The sequence below is a fragment of the Nycticebus coucang genome, chromosome 3 (assembly GCF_027406575.1).
Source record: "Nycticebus coucang isolate mNycCou1 chromosome 3, mNycCou1.pri, whole genome shotgun sequence".
NCBI classification, from domain to species: Eukaryota; Metazoa; Chordata; class Mammalia; order Primates; family Lorisidae; genus Nycticebus; species Nycticebus coucang.
This window is the reverse complement of record NC_069782.1, coordinates 49,596,905-49,622,556: the sequence shown is the minus strand read 5'-3', so window position 1 is coordinate 49,622,556 and position 25,652 is coordinate 49,596,905. Positions and strand designations below refer to the sequence as shown.

Genomic DNA, 25,652 nt, shown 5'->3' with positions numbered 1-25,652 from the left:
CTCTCTGTCTTTTATATACTCACTAGTTTGTCTCACCTTTCCCCTGGGAGCATTCACTGTCGTTTCTCACCCTTCCTGGTAATTGACAGGTTGGTGTTACATAACGAACTCTTTATTGTGCATACATCCTCCTCAAACTTTCCTGAAGAATACTAAGAACACGGGGCAGGAATCCTCAAATGCTAATTGTATGGTAATAAGCCCTAGGTCAGTTTAAGCTCACTAGGACCCTCACTGGGTGTTCCTACTGTGAAACAGTCACTGGCTGCAATTTTGGTTCTTATCTATAATTCAGTTCCACTCTCCACCCTTAACCACTTCTTTGCCACCTGTTTATCTCCCCCAGACTTAATATCCCTCACTGAGAGACATGGAATCAAATAATCTTTGGAGATTAAGGACAAAGGTCCATTTTCTGTAGCTGGTTCAAGCTGAAAGGGGCCCAGAACCCCTGGTGCTCCATGGTTCCCTGGGGAAGGCTACAGGTGGAAGGTCCTGGCAGGCAGGTCCATGGCTCAAGTAGAGTTGGAGGGACAAGTTTGATGTGTTCTTTTCCAGGACTAGGATGGAATCTTCAGGGTAACATAAGCTTCAAAGGGAACTGTTGGAGTCTTAATCAGGAGGTTAAAAAGACATGGTCCAAACATTAGAACAAAAATTATTTTAATTATGGGTTGCACAAAAAGGAAGTAACCATGAGAGGGAAGGAAGGTAATCTTTTATCTAATCCCAAATTGCTACTGAGGTCAGGGATAAATTTTGATTTATCCAGGTAGTGTAATCTAAGATTATCTGAGTTGTCTTCTCAATTTCCCCTGAAGAATTTATGTGCAGGCAACAGGTAGTCTCCTTAATCACATACTCTTCCTTTTTCTAGTAAGATGGGGTCTAATGTTCCACGAAGCTTGTTGGATCCTGCCAAGATTTATAATGGGTTTAAGAAGACAACTAGCTTCAGCACATTCTCTAATCCTATGCCAAGAAGGTCCATCCATGAAAAATCTCAAAGGGACTGTGATTTAGTGCCTTTGGGAATGACACAGATTCACATTAAGGCAGTGGGAAGATCTGGGCTCTTGGCACAAGGTATCGAAAGTCCTATTCAGAGTCTAGCTAGTTCTCTCAACTTTGCCAGATGTCTGAGGCCCCCGGGAGGTATGCATGTGGTAATCTACTCCTGAGACAGTCCTTAGCCTCTGCCTTTCTTTGGATGTAAAGGCCAAGCCATTATCACTCTGAAGACTCAGAGGAAAACCAAAGGGTGGTATGATGTCCTGTAACAATATGGACATACTCTTGTTGCCTTCCCCGTTTGGGTTGGGTAGGTGTCGTCCCTTTCTGAGAAAATGTCTACCACTACCAAAAGGCATTTATGTCCTCAGCACTGACTGCAGAATGCAGCTGCCCATCTTCCCAGGTACCTCCTTGCCTCTGCACCCATGGAGCCACCCCTTGTGGATTATCCTGAATACACAGGTAGCACAAAGCAGTTGCCAGTTTGACCAACATATCTAATCCTCAGATTATTACCATTTTTTTTTAAAGACTTGGTCCTTCCATAGAAAGCCTGATGGAAACTAGAAATCACCTTCCAAGAAATACTGGAATAGAAGCCACCCCCCACCAACCCCCATGCTCCCACTATCCCATAGGAGAACAGAAGTGTCCCCTTTACTCAGCCCACTCCTCCTGCTTTTTAGAGTGCACAGGCTGTTTGTGCTCCAATGGTAGTACTGTGGGTACAAATTCTCTCTCTTGTTACCCTCTTTGCTTTCTGGTCAGCCTTGTTATTTCCTTGTGCTACATTTCCCTTTCATTAGTGCCCTCAAAAGTGTATGAACGAGATCTCTGTTTAGTAAATACGCTGCCTGTAAATGCTTCTGGATTTCCTCTCCATATTGGATTGGAGATTCCCGGCTCATAGTCATCCCCTCTCCTTCCACATCTGGCCACGTGTATGGGGAATTATAAAGGCATGTTTACCATCAGTTGCATTTGTATTCTCCTGCCCTTCGCCAAGCCTAATGCTTGTCTGAGGACTATTAGCTCAGCTTTTTGAGCCAAAGTATTTGGTGGTAAGGGGGCATCCCTTAGAACCTGAGTATGGAAACTACCACACATCCAGCTTTCTAGTGTCCATCTAACATCATACTGCCACCATCAGTGAACACATGTCCCCTGGACCTGATAAAGGGATGTCTTTTATATCCATCCTTCTTGTTAATCCTGGTAGTATTGATTATTCACAACTATGATATATAGATTTAAGTTCCCCTTGTTATGTAAGAATAAGTGTGGCTGAATTTATGGCTGTACAGTTTCTAAGAGGAGTTGATATCTTTGTATGTGACTATGGGAGAGCTAGCTTGGCCCATTCTTGGTTAGCGAGGTGGCCTGAACCTTGAGAGTCCTGGAGACCAGCCTTTGTGCTTTCCCTACCAGAATGGCTGCAGCAGCCAATACTCTCAGGAAGTGGGCCAGCTTTTGGCCACTAGGTCTAGATTTTTGGAAAAACATCCCATTTGCCATAGCCTCCGTCCTGACACTCACACTAAAACTGTCACGGCAACTTTCTTTTTCTTATCAACATAGAATTTAAAGAGCTTGTCTAAATGAGGTATTCCTATGCCTGGCATACAGGGTATGGCCTCTTTTAGGTCCTGAAAAGCTCTTTCCTGTCCCTTCCTCCACATTACAACTTCACTTTCACTCTCTTTTAATGCCTCATTTAAGGCTTTTTCTCCAAACCTAAGGATCCTGATTCTTCAATATCCAGCCATTCCCAGAAATTCTCTTTGGTGTTTTTTTTTTGTTTGTTTGTTTGTTTTTGTAGTTGGATATTCTGGGGAGCAAATGGCCAGTACCCTACTCGAGGGACTGGACTCCTTTTTTGTCCTAGACTTGTAATTCCCTCTGAACTGTATAATTGAGACCTTTCCCTAGAAATCCTAAACCCTTCCTTCTCCAGGAGCTCCAGAATTGTTTTGGTGCTTATAATAGAGTTCTTATAAGAAGAGGTACAGATAAGTAGGTCACTGCCATACTGGACCGGTATGTTTGGAGGTTCCAAACTTTTGTCTGTGAGCAACTTCTGTAATGCTCCCCAAACAGATGAAGGCTGTCCTGAGGAGGGAACAAACCACGTGTTCTCCCTCTGGGGCAGAAGTAACAGCCACAGTCCCTTTGTCTTCACCTGATCCCTGCTCTAATGTTTGAGGTTTGCCCACAGTCAATCAGGCACCCAGACCTTTTACTGTCCTCGTTAGCCAGCAATTTTCCATGTAAGATTTGCAATGTTGGAGATTATCTCTCAGATAAACAAAAGCCTGGACACAGGGAACCTCTGACCAATTTACCTCCCTTCTATAAAGGAAGTCTAGTTGTAGGACTGTGCTTGGGTTAAGGCTCCCATGCTTGGGCATGATTCTCCATCTGGCAGCTGGTATTGGGATCAAGCTATGTTGCAGAAAAACATCAGTTTCCTTCTGCCCAAACTGTTGAGTCCAAGGGTTTTCCAATGTTGTAACATTTAACATACATCCCAGGGGGCAATTGGTTGAGACTGAGCCCTTCTATGGCTCACAATTTATTTCCATGACAGAACACAGAGAGACAGTGGGCTTCCTTCCTGCCAGACCAGCCATCCATTCTACTGGTGGAACAGGCCAATTGGTGGTGGCTTTGTGAGCCCCTACACCCACTGCTCTGTTATATGAGGATAAGGGCAGTTTCGTGAGGCCCTGCCCATACCTCCTCGGCTTCCCACAGACCAGGGCCACTGTGCCATTCCTGACTGTGGGGTGCCACAGTCCATCCACTCTGCAGTCAGTTGCCTTTGTCCCCATGTCTTGTGGCAGACATGGGGAGATCCCTACCCCTGGATGCCTATTTTGTCCATCTTCTCTCTCAGGAGGGACTCTCAGGACAGGAAGGCCTGGAAAGGTGGGTATGAAGGGGAAGTAAGGAAAGGAATGCCTATCCGATGCCAGAAACTGTGGCAGCCTTGTTTTTTATTTTGTCATTTTTGTCGTTTTCTTCCAAATTCATACTTTGAATCCACCTCTGAATTAGACAGAATTAAGTGGTGTGTGTATATATATATAATATATATACATGTATATTATATATATGTTGAGAGAATATAATATATATTATATATATGTTGAGAGAATATATGTATATACATATATTCTCTCAACAAGTGCATGTTTTATGAATTTTTCATAACACATCCTATTCCTTGGTCCACCCACCCCATTTACAGAACTATATGCATTGACCAGAATTTACATTCCTACTTCACTTTATATTTCAGTGAAGCAAGAAATTTTGAGTTTTACATTATAAACATCTGTTTTACTTATATTTATGCAATTTGTTATTCTATAACCTATGAAAACCAGATATTTACATGAATAAGACCTCCAACATTAAACACATGAGCATTTTTGCCAATAACTCAGAAGATCTGGTAGTTCTTAACAAACCAATAATATCAAAGACTAGTTTACTTATCAAAATCCAAAAGTACAGATCCAATTATATGTTCCTCCAATTTCTAGCCATAAGCCAGGCAGAAAGTAAGGTTGTTTTTTTTTTTTTTTCAAATGTATTCAGGTTGCTCTCTCCCAGACCTAGGCCTGGGAAACAACAAACAGGAATGAGGTGTTCACCTTCTTCTTCCTTCCTCCAACGAAGCTAGCAAAGCAAGAATGGCCAAACCCTCCAGCTGGGAGAAAAGGAGAGAAGAGAAGAGAGGAGAGGAGAAGAGAGGAGAAGGTAAGGTAAGGTAAGGTAAGGTAAGGTAGGGAAGGGAAGGGAAGGGAAGGAAGGGAAGGGAAGGAAAGGGAAGGGCTAAAGGAAGAGAGAATAATGAAACAAACGTTTCAACACAGAGAGCACAGCTTTTCCAATCAGTGGGTAGAGAAGCTGGGATGCACTACCAAATTGGGAAGCTGGGGATACACAGGGGGGTATAATCTATTGGATGGAGAGAGGGGAGGAAAACAGATTCTGCGAGCATAGGGATCAAACACAGTGAAACAGGACACCACAAAGACATTGCAACAAACACACAAAGCAGCCACACCTCAGTCCATTATCTTACCTTACTGAAATTAATAAGAGGTTCCCCAACTCAAAAGAGGTCTCAGATTTTGGCACCAAATGATAGGTCTGGTTCTTGACTCCCCGTGGCAAAGAATAAGCCCTGGTGCCCAGCCGACAAGGGAGTGATCACAGACAGAAGGCAATCTCATGTATACATACTTACTGCAGAACAGAAGTGAAGTTCAGCAAGAATACATCTCAAAGGATGAAACAGCTCCTTCCCCATGAGTGGAGAAAAGACACTAAAGTCTGAGCACACACTGTCTTTTCTGTGCTCACTACTTCATTCTGCTTTTCCCTGGAGGGACTGACTGTCCCTTCTCACCCAATAGGGTAATTGACAGGTTGTAGTTACATAACCAACTCCTTATTATCCCCAAACCTTCCTGGAGAGTCCAGAGTTGAAATCTTCAATGTTAATTGTATGGTAATGAGCTCTAGTTCAGTGTAAAGTCACCAAGAGCTCCTCACTGTGAGTTCCCACTGGAACAGTCCCTAGCCTGAAGTTTTGGTTCCTAGCTACTGCTCAATTCCTCACTCCATCCTTAGCTACTTCCTTGCCACCTCTTTCCTCTCTGTCAGACCTACCAAGGCCAGTTATGGTGTGTGACTGAGCTGGTGGGAGACAGAGAATGTGAGTGGACTCCTGACCTGAGGAAAGAGTCTGCCATGTTTTTATTCTGTGGGGTTCAAAGTTCAGAAATCCATAAATCACATAATATACATGTATCTCCAATTAAAAGGTCGAGCCTGATTCCCCTCTGTTTCGCTGTGTCCTGAATTTAGTTACTCACTACAAATCTGTAGAATGTGGTAGAAATGATGGTGTGTGACTTTTAAGATTAATAAATAAAATATACCTTTTTTTCATGCCCATATTTTAGATCTGGTGAAGCCAGCCATCACATTATAAGAAAACTCAAGTTCTATGGAGATATCTTTATGGCAAAGAGGTGATTTCTCTCCTCTCCCCCCAAATCGGCAGAGACTGATGCATTCTGGTAACAGTGTTAGGGTGAGCCCTCTTGCAAGTGAATCTTCCAGGCCCAGTCCAGATTTTAGAAGATGACGGCTGTGGCTGAAACCTTAACTACAACCTCATGAAGGACCCGGAGACACAACCACTGAGCCAAGCTGTTTCAGAATTTCTCATTCAGAGAGACTTGGGGATAACATATGCTTATTGTTTTGAACTGCTAGATTGTGGAGTAATTTGTGACAGAGAACAATAGCTGCTACTTATATGAAACTACAAAAAGTCTGAGAATTTTACTCTCAAATTGGCCCTTTAGATTGCTATGAAGGTAGGATGATGACACAAATTTCATTTAAGAACTTGTTAGATTGGCTTTCAATTGTTAACACAAGCGTATTTAGACATATAGAATGACATGTCTATTTCTGCTCTGGTCTGTTCAGGATGGGACTGGACCTCCACACAGCCCTGGGGAGTATGTGCCAAGCACCAGGACAGTCCTATGAAGTGTCTTGCTTCAAATGCCACAGGGGAGCTCTGGTGTGTAAGGCCAGAACACTCAGGAAAGGCTTGAAACTGGGTATGTTTGTTTGTCCTTGTGAAAAATTATCCTGAACCCCTGCAGAATTGATTTCTGTAGTAGCAGCTGGGATGGGGGAAAAAATGGCCCAGGGTCCCAGAGATAAGTTGGCTCAAACAGTTCTGCCGTGGTGTCTAATACAAAATCCTTTAGCAGTTCCCCACCACCCTCAGTATAAATGTGACTTTTAAGATCTTGGTCCCTTCACGCTGTCCATCCTCATCGAATGGCACTTCCTCACCATGCTGTAGGCTCCTACCACTGAACAACCTGTGATTCCACACTCTTTGTTCCGTCTGTGCCTTTGAATATGCCCTTCCGTCTGTCGTGAATATTCTTCACTCTCCTTTCCTCTTAGTTACCACTCCTGTCAATAAATCCCTCAGAAGTCTCCGTGATTCATTCATCACTCTTTCTGGTGCCCCGTTCATTCTTCCATAACACACTGCACTTAATGTGCTATTATCACACTATAATGTAACCACACGGTTACTTACCCGTACTTATATTAAAGAGACTGTGATCCCTTGAAGGACAGAATTTGTGTCTCATTCCCTCTTGACTCCCCAGTGACATACATAGCTCTTGATATATACCAGGTTCAAACCACATTTAGAATGTAAATGTTCAGTCAGTCTACGATTTGATTCTGTAGAAGGATTTGGATTATTAAAATCCCAGGGAAAAATACTTGAATTCTCTTTAGAAAATAATATTGTGTTAAAAAGTAAAATACAACAAAAGCAGCAATGGCCCAATGCCTTATTCATGTACAGTGGTGTTTTAAAAGAACATCCATCAGAGGTACTAGAGATACTATAAACTGGAATGTAGCAATTACTATCTTAACTACAACACATCGTGTAAATCAATGGTGGCATTAAATCCTGTCTAAGTGACCAGAACATGAGCTAAAGCTCCCTTTGTAGAACATATTTCTCTTTAGTTGATTTCATTCCCTTGAGGCTTGTGGTTAGTGAATAGAAGCTTTTAATGACAGAAAAATCAGGGATCATTTTATCTCAGTAGTCCAAATCTCCCCAGCAAAGCCTACAGTCTAGAAGTAAATACCTAGTGGCTTACAAACATATCTGCAATGGAAAACAAGAAACTCTTTGGGTGATAATCCAATAGAACAGAGTTAGCTTTTTATCCTTGTTATAAATATTTTTAAATATCTCAGAGTAATAAGACTGTGAATCCTAATCCTAGTTTTATGATTCCTGACACATCTAAAAAATTTCAAATATTCAAAACAAATATGTGTAATTCACTGAGTTTTCTTTTTTTTTTTTGTATGAAAGATTTTTATTGGCGAGGGAGGGATGCTGCAAAGCAGCACCAAGGAGGAGAGAAAAGAAGAGAGAGGAAAGAAGGGGGGGTCACTGAGTTTTCTTAATAAGCTTTATAAGTCAGTTATTCTCAGAGAAAGAGATAAACTAATAAACAAAAATAGAGCTCAATTTCAAAACATTTAGGAAATATTAATATAAAAAATAATTTTTCTTCTCTTGGCCCAAAGAGATTGAGTTAAATATTGAAATCCAAAGAGTTATGATATTCAGTAACCAAATAATTACACATCTCACATAAACTTCACCAACGCTAAATGTACAGATATGATAAAATCCAGGATTCTATTCCCCTTTTTTTCTAATGGCATTTCCAGTGGACACATCACTTGATGTTTTCACTCTAGAGAGGAAACGAGGTGGCACCAAGTGCTACTTTAGTTGAGTTCTATCAATCATGGGGACTAAGAAGCAAGTGGAATCTGTCCTTTTTGTAATTCTAAATCTATTTAAGATTTAAATGCAGGTGTCTGAATTATCACCACCACAGCATATCCAGTCTCCCTGTTATCCAAGTTACACGCATTTGATCCCATCATTCATATTTTAATCACTTATATCTTCTATAACTACATACACACTTTGGTAAATGCCATTTCCTTCACCTTCTCTTGTTTTCCCGTCTTCACATGATATTTTTGTTTTATGGTTTTGTATTATCTTATTTGCTTCTGTGAAAAACAAATGAAATTATTAAGTGAGTCAAATTTATTTAATCTACTTTACTGCATCTATATGTGTTCTCATTTATTTAAATTTAATAGTAACTCATTTCAAAGAAAATTCAGGGGAAAATAGCTTTCAGTTATTTTAACAGTAAGTGGAGCAATAAAGAGTTCCAGGTATAATGACATTTATGGATATTCAGTTGCGGTAAAAACATTGGAATAATGTGTAAGAATTTAAGTTGTGGCAAAATTAAAGGTTACATTCTCAGAAATCCACAGAAATTGACAGGGAACTGGAATATAGTGATGTGACTAATTTAGTTTCTATAGTTTCCATATCTCATTTATTATATGAATATTTTAAATCTGTCAGTTATTCAAAGTCAGGAATCCTTAGATGATGCTTTAGTGAATCTTGTATCCTAGGAAGGGAAGGGAGGACATTTCCAAATGCCAGCACAAACAGGCATAAATTCTGTCATTGTCTATAGTGGAGCAAATCACATTCTTTTATGCTCTCAGCATTCTACCAGTAAATAACCAATGCAAGTCACTCTGTCCCTGGTATATAACTAAAGGTCTGCTACAAAATGACAGACTTCTTTATGGATAGATAGATAAACATATATTCTTTAATAAATAAGTAATCATCTTTCCCTAGTAGTATCACCCTATTCCTGTAACAGGGTCTTAACTGGAGTTTTGGTGTACTGCTAAACTTGCTATGAGAAATGACAATTTAATGCGTAAGATACCTCAGAGGTTTTCTGCCAGCTTGAAGCTGGTGCAATTAATTTGTGATTGTTTTAGTTCTCTTGCCCTAAATGCACACATTTAACTGGAGTATCAGTGTAGTGAGGAGCAGGGAAATGGTAGCTTCTCAGAAATCTCTGTTGTATTCAGATGGCTGGTGTGGCTGCATTAGGAAAACGAAGAAAACCAGGAAGGTGACTTCCCAGGACAGATTCTGCCTCTTTGGAGGTGAGCTGACTGCCCTCCTTTTTCCTGCCAGTTCACTGCACTGGTGAAGTTTATTTTGTGTGATGCAGCACAGCTCCCTTTTAAGATGACAGGGTGGAAAATTGCTAGGGGACTTGGACTGCAAAAACCCTCAAGACCTCTTCAAAATGTCCAATACAAACACAAACCAGTGAACCAAGACGTAATAGGCAGGAGTCTGAAGCACGAACACACCATTGTGGGTTTCTTGGTGGGATCTCATGAAGACAACAATATTATAGTTATGAATTCAAAAATTTGCCTGATTTACTTTATAACAAATATAATGGAAAAACCCAGAACACATTTTTAATCATAGTTAATTTTGGAAGATGCAGAGAGGCTTTTGTTGAATTTCCCTTTGTTTAGAAAGTATTAGTTTTGTTAACATTTTTTTTTTCTTTTCACGAGATAATGCCAAGGAAAAAATAGATAAAATAAGCAGTAGTTGTCAATGGATCTGAGATAATTTTGCTAATATAAATGTCCAGGGCCTGTGTTACCCTCTTCTTCCCATCTCATTCAACTTCCAACATATATAGATGGCAGAGATATTCCTATTCGCACGTAACATATATTTATATTCTTTTGCTATTCCTGGTCTAGTTAAATTTCTTCCTCAAATGTTTTATTATCTTTTTCATTTTAGTATTACCTTAGAATTCTAGGATCTTTATATTATAAATATTATAACTCATTTAGTCCCATGTCTGGGAAACTCAAAAAGGAAGGTGATTTCAAGATCACATATCTGGTGGTGGAAAATCTGGAACTAGATCTCAAGTTTCTCAGTTTCCAACAGTAGAAAAAACAACATAATGATGAGGAGGCTGAATATCTTTGCTCTAGACTCAGATCCATCTCTTCAAGTCTCTATATTTAGTTCTGCATTTATAAAATAGTGGTAATAGCAGCTATTTTGCTTACTCACAAATAATATGTAGAAAGTGACAGGAGATGATCTATGTGACAGTATCGAGGTAAATACTTGTGGTCAGGTGCTTCAAAAATTTCAGTACAGAGAGAGATGAGCTGATATTGCCAGGAGAATCTTGCCAGCTTTCCTCCAGGCTGCTTCATTGAGTTGAATTACTTCAGGGAATTTTCTCTGGTAGAAAGTCTGGTGATCTGAATTAGAAACTGAATTTTGCAAGTGAAATGAATCAAAGTAGTTCTATTCCTCATGGGTGAAGTCACATTATTAGTCTACAGTGCCAAAGTTAAACTTTTGTTAGATTAGCATGGGAACTGTCACTGTCCTCTAATCTGAAACTCCTACCTTAGTATGACTGCCGTATTCTCCCCACTGTAGGCAAAACCACACAGAAAATGAAATTACAATCCCAGGGTTTCCTAGTGGTTATGGAGCCAAAGCTAAGGGAGTCAGTTAAATGATTCCAATTGTGGTAATATCAGAGATGAATAGCCCTTTGCCTCTTTTTTTGTGAAATGTCAAACAGTAGCATAACATTTTAAGCACTTACTATACGCCACGGCTGTACTAAGTATTGTTTTTTTTTAAGACATAGTCTCACTTTGTTACCGTGTGTAGAGTACTGTGGTATCACAGCTGAAAGCAACCTCAAACTTTTGGGCTCAAGCTATCCTCCTGCCTCAGCCTCCCAGGGAGCTGCGACTTATAGGCTCCTGCCACACGCTGGGCTATTTTTTAGAAATGGGGGTCCGCTCTTTCTCAGGTTGGTCTGGAACTCATGAGCTAAAGCAATCCACCTGCCTCAGCCTCCCAGACTGCTAGGATTACACACCTGAGCCACCGCACCTGGCTAAGTATTTTTTAAGAATTATCTCCTGGGCAGCACCTGTGACTCAAAGGAGTAGGGCACAGGCCCCCATATACTGATGGTGGCGGGTTCAAACACGGCCCCGGCCAAAACTACAAAAAAAAAAAAAAAAGAATTATCTCATGAAATATTTATAGGCATCCTAGAGAGAGAGCACCTTTGTCGTGCCTATATGGCAGAAAAGGAAGCAGGGTGGGCTGACCGGCTGCCTGCCACGTCTCAGTTGCACCTCCCAGGCACTGCCGGCCACTCTGCACAGCTGCTTCAGCAGCTCAGAGCCCGCTCACTCACTGCTAGGCCTCTGCACCTGCTTCAGCGCACGCTCACTCACTGCTAGGCCTCTGCACCTGCTTCAGCAGCTCAGAGCCCGCTCACTCACTGCTAGGCCTCTGCACCTGCTTCAGCGCACGCTCACTCACTGCTAGGCCTCTGCACCTGCTGTTTTCTCTGCCTGGATGCTTTCTCTGAGAACACCTTCTTGGTTAACACCTATTCTTTTTTTCAGATTCGGTTCCAAAGCCATTCATAGAGATTTTTTTAACTTGATTCTAAAATTTCTTATCAAAACCTACCTAATATTTTATATGCTCCCAATCTGCTTTCTTTTTATTGATGTACATAGCAAACATAGCGAGTGTATAACTAACTTATATGTCATTTTACCGTGTGTCTCTCCTACTCTAAAATAAGCTCCATGAGGATCTTTACCTGTTTTGCACCCGACAGTGTTAACAGATCCTGTCCTGTTTCTGCAAATGCTCAGCATATGTTTCCTGGGTTGTTGAATAAAGCCCCTGTGCAGAGGGACAGCTGGAGTGAGGAAACTGTCCAGAGCCTTTCCACAGCGTCTACTCCCCTGTAAGCAGTAGAAAGGGCCAGTGTAGTGAAATGGTGGTTGTGACCCTCCTAGGCTCTGAACTTTCCATTATTAATTTGCCGCCCAGTTAATGCATTTTTTCTCTAACATGTCGTCTTCTCTTGTAATCTGAGAATTAGCCTATCAGGCTAATGAGAAGTTCTATTATGAGAAGATAACTTAATGAAAACAAAGGGTGCTTAAAGTGAAACCATTTTCAAAGGAAGCCGATTTTCATATGAAATTGGGAAAAACTTGAATTATTAACATGCTGAAATTGACAAAAAAATTATTTCATTTTATATTTAGCACGATGGGAAAATAATTGACACTATTTTCTTTTTAAAGAATGAATAGATAATTGACATTTTCCACAAAAATAATGATAATGTGATATAATAGAATGCTTTACTTTATTTTGACTTTATCTGTATATTCATTTTTATTAAAATTTGTGAGTTTAATTGATTTTCCTAAGATCTTTAATGTCTTAATACTTATCATTTGGAATGCTTGGGTTATCATCTCTGTAGACTTTTATAAATTTTACCTTTTAACTCATCTAAATTCTAAATTTTCATTTCTGATATCATGTTCAAACTTTTCATAAAATCCTTCATTTTATTTTTATTATACTATGCTATAATAACAGTTGTTATTGGTCAGAATTGGCCAGCGGATGACAGAGGTCTAGGTGAGACAGATAATATAAAAACAGAGAGGAAGGCATGTTTTAAGCATACTGTATTAATAAAAAATACATGTGTTAAGATTTTAACTTTCCTATGCAATGTTGAGGCAGTAGGTAATAAGTTAATGAATGTTCTAAAAATATAATTCCCCTCATGATTCTGATTCTTCTGAAGTTTTTAAAGGACTACTCATTCTTACTCTTATTCAAATAAAGAATTGTTATCATGTACATAGCTGCTATTATGTGCCAGGTGTATAGTAGAAGGTATGTACACATATTATTCTCTACAATGCCTTAGTGATCCAAAAACTGAATCTCAATGCTCAGCTACCAAATGATAGACACTCTTTCAACTTCCCCCAAGCTGCCAGCTCTTCTAATGCAAGGTCAAGATTTTGAATAGATGAAGCTACTGATTATTTTTAAGAGCTTCATAAAGAAAGCTGGTCCACTTAACTATTTTTTTATTAGCTTGCCAAAAGTTCCCTTTTAGAGATTCATTCCTTTCAATTTATGATTGCAAAATTTTAGCTGGCCTGTGGGTTTATGCCAAAGACTAGTTCTTAAAACCAAATATAATGAAAATAGCAACAAGTTTGGCCCTTGAAAAACCTGCTGTTGAGTCCAGGTAATTTAACCTCTCTGTCTCAGTTTCCTTCTCCCTAATCAAAGTAGAAGAGCTTCATGGTGAGACTTTCAATGTGCATAAAACTGGCATGGAAAGCATATATAAATCATTATGTTGTAACTTCAGACAAAATATCTTAACCTGCAAAAGGAAATCTTCTTGAAAATAAAGTCCTTTAGCTGCTCTATCTGGTAAAGATCATCTTGTCCTTGTTTGGCAATTGGAAGAAGATAAAAAGAATATCAATAAGCACTTGAAGTATTTAGGGTATTTTAGCTATAAGTGAAATAAACTCAAATGGGTTTTAAAGAATAAGGGAATTTGTTCTGCCTAGGACTTCCAATATCACATAGAGTAGTAGTGGTGACAGTGGGCACCCTGTCTTATTTCAGTTCTGAGGGGGAACGCTTTTCTCCGTTCACTATTATCTACTATGGATTTTTCATGTATGGCTTTTATAATTTGAAGGTATGTTTCTTCTATGCCTAGTTTGTTAAGGCTTTTACCATGCTGGAATTTATAGGATACTTTTTTGCAATTCTGTTTATGTGGTGAATTGTGTTTATTGATTTGCGAATGTTAAACCATCCTTAGATCACTGTAATCAACTCACTTGACCCAGGTGTATTATCTTTTTCATGTGCTGTTGAGTTCAGTTTGCTAGTTTGCTTTGTTGAACTTATGTGCATCTATGTTCATAAAGTATATTGGTCTATTGCTTCCTTTATTTGTTGTGTCCTTCTTGGCTTTGGTATTGGGGTAATATTGGCTTCATACAGTGAGTTAGGGAGGAGTCACTCCTCTGGATGCTATGGATTGGTTTTCTTAGGATAGTATTAGCACTTTGTAGTTCTGGTAGAATCTGGCTGTGAATCCATCTGTTCAGGGGCTTTTAATCGTCAGAAGACTTTTCATTTACTGCTTTGATCTCTCTGCTTGTTATTGATCAGTTCAGGATTTCTATTTCTTCCTGATTCAGGCTTGGGAGGTTGTATATTTCTAGGAATTAATCCATTTCCTCCAATTTTTTGCATTTGTGTTAATGGAGGTTTTCACAATATTCATGTGTGATATTTTGCATTTCCCATAGTATAAATTGTAATGTCTCTTTTGTCATTTCTGATGAAGTTTATTTGAGTCTTTTCTATTTCTGGTTAATTGGACTAATGATCTATCAATTTTGTTTATCTTTTCAAAGAACTAACTTCTTGTTTCATTGATCCTTTGTATTATTTTTTGGTTTCCGTTCTATTTAGTTCTGCTCTGAACTTTGTTATTTCTCTTTTTATACTGGATTTGGGTTTGTTTTGTTCTTTTACTAGTTCCTTGATGTGACATTAAGTTGTTAATTCTGATCTTTCTGTCTTTTTGATATAGGTGCCTAACTCTATGTACTTTCCCTTTATGTCTGCTTTTCCAGTGTCCTGTGAATTTTGAAATTTATGTCACCTTTGTCATTAGGTTTAAGGAATATTTTGATTTCCATCTTAATTTCATCACAGACCGAAGGATCACTTAGCATCAGGGTGTTTAATTTCCATGACTTGGAATAGATTTAATTCCTTTTTTTTTTTTTTTTTTACAATTGATTTCTATTTTTATTCCACTGTAGTCTGAGAAGATACATGGTGTAATTTCTATTTTTAAAACATTTTCTGAGACTTGATTTGTGGGATCAAGAGAAGAATATATATTCAGTATTTGGGGAGTAGAATCTTTTGTAAATGTCTGCTAGGTCCATTTGAGTCCTGGTTAAGTCCAGTGTTTCTCTATTCATTTTCTGCTCCAGTGATCTGTCTAGTTGTGTCAGTGGGGTGTTGAAGCCCCTAACTATTAAGATCTTGCTATTTTCTTAGTTCTAGAATAACTTGCTTTATGAAACTTAGAAGGCTTGTGTTAGGTGCATAAGTATTTAAACAACAGTCCCATTGTTTTGCTGAATTGTTCCCTTTACTAGTATGGTGACTATTTTTGTCTTTTTATACCACTGTTGATTTAAAGACTATTTTACCTGATATGACAATGGTTATACCTGCTTGCTTTTGGATTCTGTTTTCATGGAGTCTATTTTCCTTCCCATTACCTTGAGTCTATGTGAGTCCTTGTGGTTTATGTGTGTTTCTTAGAGATAGCAAATATGTAGTTGTAATTTTGCATTCATTCAGCAAATCTGTGTCTTTTAAGTGTGGAATTCAGACTGTTCATGTTGAGTTTTAGTGTTGATATGTGGAATAGTTTTCAGTATGTGAGGGAAAAGAGGTCATCTAACTTAGGAAATAAGAGGTCAAACTATCCCTGTTTGCTGATGATATGGTCTTGTATCTAGAAAACTGTAAATACTCCACCAAATGACTACTTAAAAGGATAAATTCAGCAAAGTGCAAGGTTGTAAAATTGATGTACACAAATCAGCAGCATCTCTATATACTAATAGCCGTCAAGTGGAGAGTCAAATCAAGGACTCAAAATGATTCACAATAGCTACGAAGAAAATAAAATACATAGGAATAGAATTAACAAATGAGGTTAAAGGCCAGGAGAAATACAAAATACTGATTTAAAAAGTCACGTATTACAGAAACAAATGGAAAAACATCCACCACTTCTGGATTGGTGGAATCAATCTAAAGTGTCCAGACTGCCCAACTTATACATTTAATACAATCCACCTAAAAATATCATTTCAATGTTTCACAAATGTAGACAAAATAATTCTATGCTTTATTTATAACAAAAAAAGAGAAAAAATAGCCAAAGCAATATTAACTAAAAAGAACAAATCTGGAGGCATCACATTACCTGACTTCAAATTATACTACAAGACTATTGTAACAAAAACAGCGTGGTATTGGCATAAAAATAAATACAGGGACCAATGGAATAAAATAGTGAACACAGAAATAAAACCATCTTCCGACAACAAACTGATCTTCAACAAAGCAGATGACAATATACACTGGGGAAACCTATTCAATAAATGGTTCTGGGAAAACGTGCAGAATCCTTATCTCTTGCTGAACACAATTTGATTCAAGCTACATTAAAAACATAAATGTATGATGCAAAATCACACAAATTTTAGAAGAAGATGTAGGAAAACTTTTATTTTAATTTTTTTTTTTTAGGAAAACTTTTTGACATGGGTCTATGAAAAGATTTTATGGTTAAGATCTCATAGGCAAATATAACAACAAAAAATAAATTAGTGGAACTCATTTAGATTAAAAATCTCTGTACAACAAAGGAATAATCAATAGAGTGAATAGACAACCTACAGAATGTGAAAAAATATTGACAAACTGTACACCTGACAAAGGACTTATATCTAGAATCTACAAATAACTCAAGAAAATAAGCAAAAAAATAAACAACCTCATCAAACTGTGGGCAAATGACAGGAAGAGAGGTTTGTCAAAAGCAGATAGCCAAATGGACAACAAACATGAAAAAATGCTCAACATCACTAATTATCAGGGAAATGCAAACTAAAATTACAATGAGATACCACCTTATTCCTATCAGAATGGATATATTAAAAAGTCAACAAACAATAGATGATGGCATCGATCCAGAGAGAGAAAACATTTATACACTGTTGGTTAGATTGTACAGTAGCATGAACTTTATGGTGAAGAGTATTGGAGATTTCTCAGAGAAACAAATATAGACTTACCATTGGATCCAGCTATCCTACACAAAAGAAATGAAGTCATATTATCAAAAAGATAACTTGCATTCAAATCTTTATTGTTCTACAACTCACAATTACAAAGAAGTGTAATCAACCTAAGGGCCCTTTGGTGTGTATACATACATACTTATGTGCGCGTGCACACACACACACACACACATATCATGGAGTAATTCAGCAAGAATAAATTAATTTCATCTGCAGCAATGTGGAGTGAACTGAATTCCATTATCCCGAGTAAAATATTTCAAGAATGGAAAACTGAATACCGTACTCATTAAGTGGGAGTTAAGAGAGGGGTGGTAACTGGCACAGAGAGATATAAGTGATAGAAAGGACAAGAGAGGACAGGCCTGGGATACAAACTTACTCACTGGTCACAATGATCGCTATTCAGGTGGTGGACACGTCAGAAGCCCTGACCTAAGCATTAGACATTATATCTGCGTAACAAAAACATGTACATCCCCCTAATTGATATTTTGAAATAAAAATAATATATATATTTTTTAACTTAATGGAAAAGGGAGTTTTTACACTATCTACAAGAATTAGAATGGAGAGAGTATGACAGGACTCTGCTTCTGCCTCACATTGATGTTGGAGTCTAAGCTCTTTTCTTTTAGGCCCCCAGATGGCCACAGGAGTTCTAGGAATCACATTTGCTCACATCCAGCAGGCTGGAATGTTCTTGCCTTAGGGCTTTGGACCTACTATTGCTTATGCTAGGGCTATCTCTCCCCTGCGCTATGTCTTCCACTATAGTCAAGTCTCTGTTCAAAACCCACTCTGCTAAAACATTTAATATTTATTTTGCTCACATGGATACCTTTTTTCACACCAATGATAACTCAGAGATTTATTCATTTTTAAAATAAATAATGCAATTTGGCAAAGTTATTGTTTTCTTAAAGTCATGTTCTTAATATGTGAGACATATAAAATGCATTTACAAATTTGATGTACTGAATTTGCTTCTCAAGCACTATGTTTGTTTACCTTAAATAACAAGCACTCCAAAAGTAGTTAAGTGGTATTTTTATAACTATATTGAGGTTTATGAAGTAAATAAATCAGCCAATTAACTTGTCCCTGTAATAGGACAATTCTCTTTAACATTACTTGAACTACCAACTACTTGTATGTGGTGTTATCAAATAGGCATATATTTTTTAAAATGAAATATTAGTACAGTGGGTTTTACTTTATTGTTCTATTTCCAAAGTTAATTATAAATCAATTGAGATTTGAAGATGGTTATGCATTAAGAAAACAATTATATCATATTGTATAATCTTTAGGAGTACAATTCCAAATAACTTAAAAAATTTAAATTTAAAAGTATTATGGGATCACAAAACTTTTGGTTACAGGGATCACTTTTGTGTTGCCTGAGTCGTGGTTATAAGTGTGTCCCTCACCCAGATAGTGTTCACTGTGCCTGTTACTTTGGTTTTTGCCCATCTCCTTCTCCCCTCTCTTTCCTGTTTGGTTTCCAGTAAGTTTTGCTTCTCTCTAAGCATATGTATCCTCTTCAGTTAGTTCCAGTTTATTAGTGAGTGCATCTGTTGTTTGCTTTTCCATGCTTTAGGTACTTCCCTTAATATAATGGTCTCCAGTTCTATCCAAATTGCTGCAAAAAGCATTACATCTTCCTCCTCGTGGCTGGGTAGTATTCTGTAGTGTACAAATTTCACATTTTGTTAACCCACTCATAAGTTGATGGGCACTTGTGTTGATCCACATCTTTGCACTGTGAATTGAGCTGCAATAAACATTCTAGTGCAGGTGTCTTTTTGATAAAATGACTTCTTATCTTTTCGGTAAATGCCCCCAAAGTCGGGTTAGGGTGTCAAATGTGTATCCAATGACTTTTCATAAACTAATGTACTGGCAGAAGGAATTAGACTGCCATGACTCTCTTAGATTCACCTGTATTTTGGATCTTCTGATGACTTCACTTCCACATTGTCATGGGTTCTAGGAAGGGTCCCTACACAAAATTATGGTTTTATAGGTAAATAACTGGAAATGGTCCACTTAAATAATTCTAATACCTACAGTTACAGGAGGCTAAAAAGGAAGCAGAGATTTTTTTTTAGGGCCACAAATGGGCCATGAATTAGAGAGAAATGTTTTTATGTCTAAGGAGTTTGGAATATAACAGGCAGCCTCACAGAAGCAATTACATAACTATTTGATCTTACCACGCCCTCTGTACTAAAGAATGTAGTTAAGATGCCTCTTAGCCTAAGCTCATAGATCACATCATGGAGATAAAAAAGATTAAAATCTTAATTATTTTTTATTCAATATATAGAAGTAAAAGACTCTTATTTTATGTCCTGGTTCTTTTGTTAGATTTTTTTCCTAGATAAACAATGATAAAGGATATAATTTTCTATTGACAACTCTTCTTTAATGGAATCTTTAATAGCTTAAATGGTATTAAATTATAATGTATGAAACATTCCATCGCACTTTCAAAGATGTTACTAATTCCATAGTGAATACAATGTTGCTAAGTAACATAACCAATCCAATGGGTAACAGAGAGCATGAACTGCCTCAAAATTCTCTGCTAAAATTAGGTGAAAATACATTATCCAACACAATATCCATGTGACACTGGACTTCCAAGCAGTTGTTTGAAGTGGCTTGGCTAGTTTTACCTGATTCTTGCTTTACCCAGAAGCACGCAAATGTGTAAGTCTTCTCGGTTATAAGTCAAATCATCTATTCTTCCCACATAGTTATTAATTCTCAGGATTAATAACTTCATTACAGTTATTATTCCTTAATTATGTAATTAGAGAGGTGCTATGTAGTTCTGACTGGAGACAAAAAAGAAAGGGGAATTGAAGGAAATGGCTTTGAATTCTTGAGAAACATGGCGTCATTGACAATACTTGAAAAGAGACAAAAATATACACTGGTCACAAATCCTGTCTACAAACAGATGTATGTGAAAATGGATTTTACTGGTATGAGTTTAAGAAAACATATAATTTAGATATAAAAAGAAACTTTAATGATTCAAGTGACTGCTTTCATTCTTTTGATAATTTGGGAAACGGTATCCCACAGAGCTTAAAGGATTTGCACATGTCACATAAGGAAGGTCCTGAACTAGAAATACAACCCTGACTCCCCATAGAGTGCTCTTTCCTCCCTAATATGTTTAGCAAAATTCACGGTAAAAATAAAATTTAACTGACAAATAGTTACATAAATATGTATTTCTCCAGTAAAAATTCTTCATTTCCTTTGGGTAAGTATAAATTCTGATAATTGATTAATTCAACAGATGTTTATTGAATAACTGTATGGGTACTAGTTATTATTCTAGGTACTGGTAGTAGAATAACAAATTAAAAAGACACCCCCCCCACTGTGTGTGTGTATAGATATGTAGAATGCTTTTTTCCTTTCAAAGAGCACATATAACCCCACTAAAAAAGTAAAATTCACTGAAGTGTGATAACAAGGAAGGTGTATAGCAAATAATGAACATCACTGCAGGCATTACCAAGTAACAATTAGAAGTTCATTATTTACATGAAGTAGAACAGATTGCAAAAGAGTTTTATCACTTGGCAGTAAGTGACGGACCCCTTGGATTAGGCAGTCATTTTGAATACATAAATACAATGAATTAAAGATTAATTTTATGAACTTTTCAGACTGAAAGAACTGTAGTGAGTAAGAGATCTCATTTATTCAGCTTCATTGGGAAGTAGCACCTCCCATATATTTGAACTTCCTAGATTAAGAGATCTATTCATTCATTAATTTGACAGATATTTGCAAAACACTTCCTATTTACCCAGACTTATTCTAGGGACAGAGATAAAGGAGAATACAAGGAAAATTTGCCCTGTGTAGTCATGTACTTAACAGATAAATAAATACACAGATGTAATCAGGAAAAGTGCTGTGGAGAAAATTAAAGGGGACAAGAATCTAGCAGGGCTTGGAAAGTTTACTGTGTTAAATAGTTTACTCTTATGATTCTTGCCAGAATCAAAATACTTTTCTAAATATATTTCAAGCACATAAAAATGTTTTTGTAAAGATTGCCCTAATGTGTTTTTAAAGCATAGGTAATATTAGTTAATTACCAATCAGAAGACACTCTACTAATTACCATTTAAATAAATTTATGAATGAAATAAAATTCATGTTACAAGTAAAATGTTGCATCCGAAGAAGAAAATGAATCACATCTTTCTCCTGCCTCAGGAACATACTCCTAAAATTCTGACAGTGCTTTTCATTGAGCGTAGCCTAGCACATTTTTCTTAGTCTAGTCTTTGGCTAACTTCCAAGTCTCATACTTTCACATGTTTTCACCCCACATGCCTTCCATATCTATTAAGTACTGTTTGGAATAGAAGCTGCAGATTGCTGAAAATTGGAGGAACAAAACATGTGGTGTACATTCTCCTGAAAGTGATAGACAATATGCATGTTGTCAAATTCATAAACAAGATCATCATGGACTGTTGTGATGACGAGGTTATGGAGTGAAGTTGGTCCAGTGGAGGGAGGTGTGTGCGGGTCCAGGAAAAGCCTAAGAAGGAAGGGAGAGCAATGTGTAGTGTGTTTGGATGGCATAATTAAAGAAGGAGAGAGCATCAAATGCTAAGACTCAGAGGGAAGAGAATAAAAGTATAGAGAACTTAAGAGTTCAAAGCTCTAAGTGAAAAAGATTGTTATTTTACACAAACAGATTGGTAGCCATTGTTGCCTGATCTCAGGAACTTGGTGGTTGATGTTACGAGGGAAATTGAGAAAAGCAAGTAGGGGCCAGATCAGGAAGCACATTGCAGAGTATGACACAGACCTTGGAATATATTCATAGGGCATTGGGGAGCCATGGAGGATCTTAAGCAGTGGAATGAGGTAGTCAGATTTGCATTTTCATTACATTTTTACTGGCTTTTATGCAGAGAATGAATTTCAAGAGATGAAATTGGGATGCTGAGGAACTGCTGGCAAGTTATGGTAAGAGATGGGCTGAGAGATAGTATAGACTTGACACCACACATAGTTGCAGATAGAGTTTATGTCAGGACAGAGCTTGTGACCTGTTCATAGAGTCTCCTTCTTCTGAGCCCTAAACAGTTGCTGATGGAAAGTGGAAGTACCAAAGGAAAGTCCTTTCTTTTCATCTGTGACAGTTGCATTGATATAGATTTTGTCTATTTTCTAAATGTGTGCTGTGTCAAATATCTATATTGCAAAGATCTTTAATGAGAAATTAATGATGCTCAACAGTCCATTCTGTCAATAAAAAACACGTATAAACTTCACAGATATCCAAGATACATTTGTATTGCAGTCAATAATACACTGAATTCTGAATATATTGACGGCCATACACATGTGAATGCCTGGCATGTGTTAGAAAGTAGGAATCGGTGGGTTCTCATTATCACAAGATGAATGACTTCAGATTTATATGGAAGAACAATGTAAATGTTGTGTAGCTTCACACAGACCCTGCTCCAGACTGAGGCACTGCTGGGCTCTGTTGCTGGCAGTGCGGCTGGCTGATGTACAGCTGAGTTACCCTCCAAGATTTGTCCTGGGCCATGGTGAAGGGCCTTTTCTAATGCACTGTCCCTTATCTAGAGGCCTCATCTTTAATGAATTGTACATGAAAGATACTACAATGTGGGACCTTCCTGTATCAACTTAGGACCCTGAAAAACCAACTTCTCTTGAATTTTCTGTTGGAAATTTAGTGGCCTTAAGGAAACTACATCACAACGTCTTCTTTGACCAGTCCTGATTTTCTCTCTCCTTCCCAGGCATTCTTGTGAAGAACACCTCCGAAGAAAGTACCTCCATGTGAACATCCAGCTAGAACCAGTTCCCAAGAAAGCAGGCCTAAGATTTTTAAAGATAAACACAAACCTATTGTAAATTAGTTGTATAAACCAAAAATTTCTCATGGGTCTTTAAGATAACTGGAAAGATTCACCAAGAAATTTCTTTTTTTCACATCTGTAATTTGACTTAGACATTTTGAGCTACTAAGTCATTATAGTTGAAATGCAAAATGAGTGTTATAAGCGCATCTAGTACCACCAAAGAATATGACATTAGCTATTGATTTGTGTATAACTTTGATGAAATGGGGTGTTTATGGGTCCTTTATCAAATTAGTAACTCATTTAAATTTTGACCACATTGGAAGATTTGTAATTATACCATGTAAGGAACAAACCTGACAATGGCCTTGCAAAAAGATACTGATTGGAAATATTTCTAGGAAGATGGAGGTTAAAAGACTTTCCACCTCTTCTTGTATTATGTGATCCTGAGAGAGGATACCAGGAAGGGTGAGGTCTAGGAGAACAGAGGTCTTCTCAAGGAGACCCCAAGGATACACCTGTGGGGTCCTCCCCACGGTGACTAGGCTCTCGGGAATTTGTGGACTTAACACTCTGGGACCTGGAAATTTCTTCTTCTGTGAAATTCTGTAGTTCTGTGGGAGCTGGAACAGCTTCTTCAGCTTGATTCAAATTGACCAATGAGAATGGTACCTGTGGGTTGGAACTTTTTCACTGGAGTATAAAAAAGGGAAAGACCAAGCCAGTGGGGGAGCATGGCCATTTGAGATTTTTAGATTTGCTGTAGATCCACCAGCTGAATAAAGCCCTCTTCCTCTTAAATACAGTGTTTGGGTGTTGCATCTCTCCACTAGGCCTCGTCTTCCCACAACAGTCCAGATGGGTATGTGTAGCCAGGAATTGCAATTTTCACAGATCTTATACTCTGGTTTGAGCTGTGACTTTTTACTAAGCATTTTAGTCCACTGTGTATAGTTGGAGCCAGTGGATAATTGAGAGAAAAGTGATTTAGAGATTTAGTGACCTCCCCACATTCTCCATCACCCCCGCCTATGCATGAGAATATAATCAAAGTATTATTTGCTGGATAAGATGGCTTCAACCTCTATCCACTAGTTCCTCTTTCATAACTGTTTCCTATACAGAAATTCTTGAGTTATCACAGATTACTTTCACCCAGAAAGGCAATAAATCATGTCTTTTTCTGTTGAAAGATCCCACCCAATGATGTAAAAATATCAAAAATTATACTTTTTACATGTAGAAAATAAACATCATAACAAACTGATTGGTATTGTTGTCTTTAAGAAACTTAACATGGTTTTCAGTTTTAACATGGTTTTAATGCTCCCTGTGATTTAAAAGGAGTTAGAGTTTTGTCATGTCAGCAACAACTCCTAGTCACAACTATGTCAATCAGCACCATACAAGAATGCTAGCTTTTAGAGTCATTAGCAAGTAATTAGTTGTAAGGTAATTCTGAGTAAAAAAGTGACAGAAGTAGTTGAGTTTTCCCCACTTTTCCTTCTTCTTCTTTTTTTTGGAGAGTTTCGCTCTGTTGCCCAAGCCAGAGTGCTTGGCCTCAGCCTAGCTCACAGCAACATCAAATTCCTGGGGTCAAGCAATTGTCCTGCCTCAGCCTCCCAAATACCTGGGACTATAGGTATCCACCACAACACCAGGGTACCCTGGTCTCCAACTCCTGACCTAAAGTGATCCTCCTGCTTCAGCCTCCTAGAGTGCTAGGATTATAAGCATAAACCACCACAGCCACTCATGTCTGGACCTTTTGAAGTGTCTGCTGAACGACAATGTTTCCATCTCTTCCCACCCTTCCATAAAAAAGGTTCACTTAAGATGCTAATCTTGCTGTTTAAATAAAACATAAGTGAACAATCTGTACATGTTTTTAGTATCAGTATTAGTTTCATTAATTTGGAAATTACTGCCAGTGTCCAAGTTTGTTGTACACTCAATCATTCACTAAAACCTCCTGTAATAGGTGCTCAGAATTCACAATACAAACAAAACTTGTGGAGGCAGTGTATTAAGCAGAGTGCTCCAGTAATCAAAGAGCTGGGCACTGTGCAAATGTGCTCACCTTCATCCAGGGTGTGACTAGTGACTAGGCTTTGCATCACCACCATGAAAATAAAAAATTCACATTAATTTTCAAAGATCACAGAAATAAACTTTATTTTTTTGCTAAGATAAATTTTGCTAAGATTTTTAAAGTTTGCTTAAATTATAGTATAGAACTTCAGAACATTCACAAATAAATTAATGAAGATTCATATTTAAGGAGGATTTTTTTTTTAATCTTTCTGTGCCTCATATCACTACTGTAGATGGCTTAGAGGGGAAAAATGGTACACAAAGTATTTGAATATCATCATTGCAAATCATATATATGGCAGTAGAAAATAGACTCTAGGG

The 25,652-nt window shown here is 37.8% G+C and overlaps 1 long non-coding RNA gene across 1 annotated transcript; it reads left to right on the top strand.

Moving 5' to 3' along the window:
- Nucleotides 1–6,527: 6,527 nt before the first annotated feature.
- Nucleotides 6,528–24,061, top strand: LOC128581961 (uncharacterized). The gene is made up of 4 exons (XR_008378953.1): nucleotides 6,528–6,665; nucleotides 9,589–9,666; nucleotides 22,308–22,362; nucleotides 23,172–24,061. It is a non-coding gene; the product is annotated as an uncharacterized LOC128581961 (long non-coding RNA).
- Nucleotides 24,062–25,652: the final 1,591 nt, after the last annotated feature.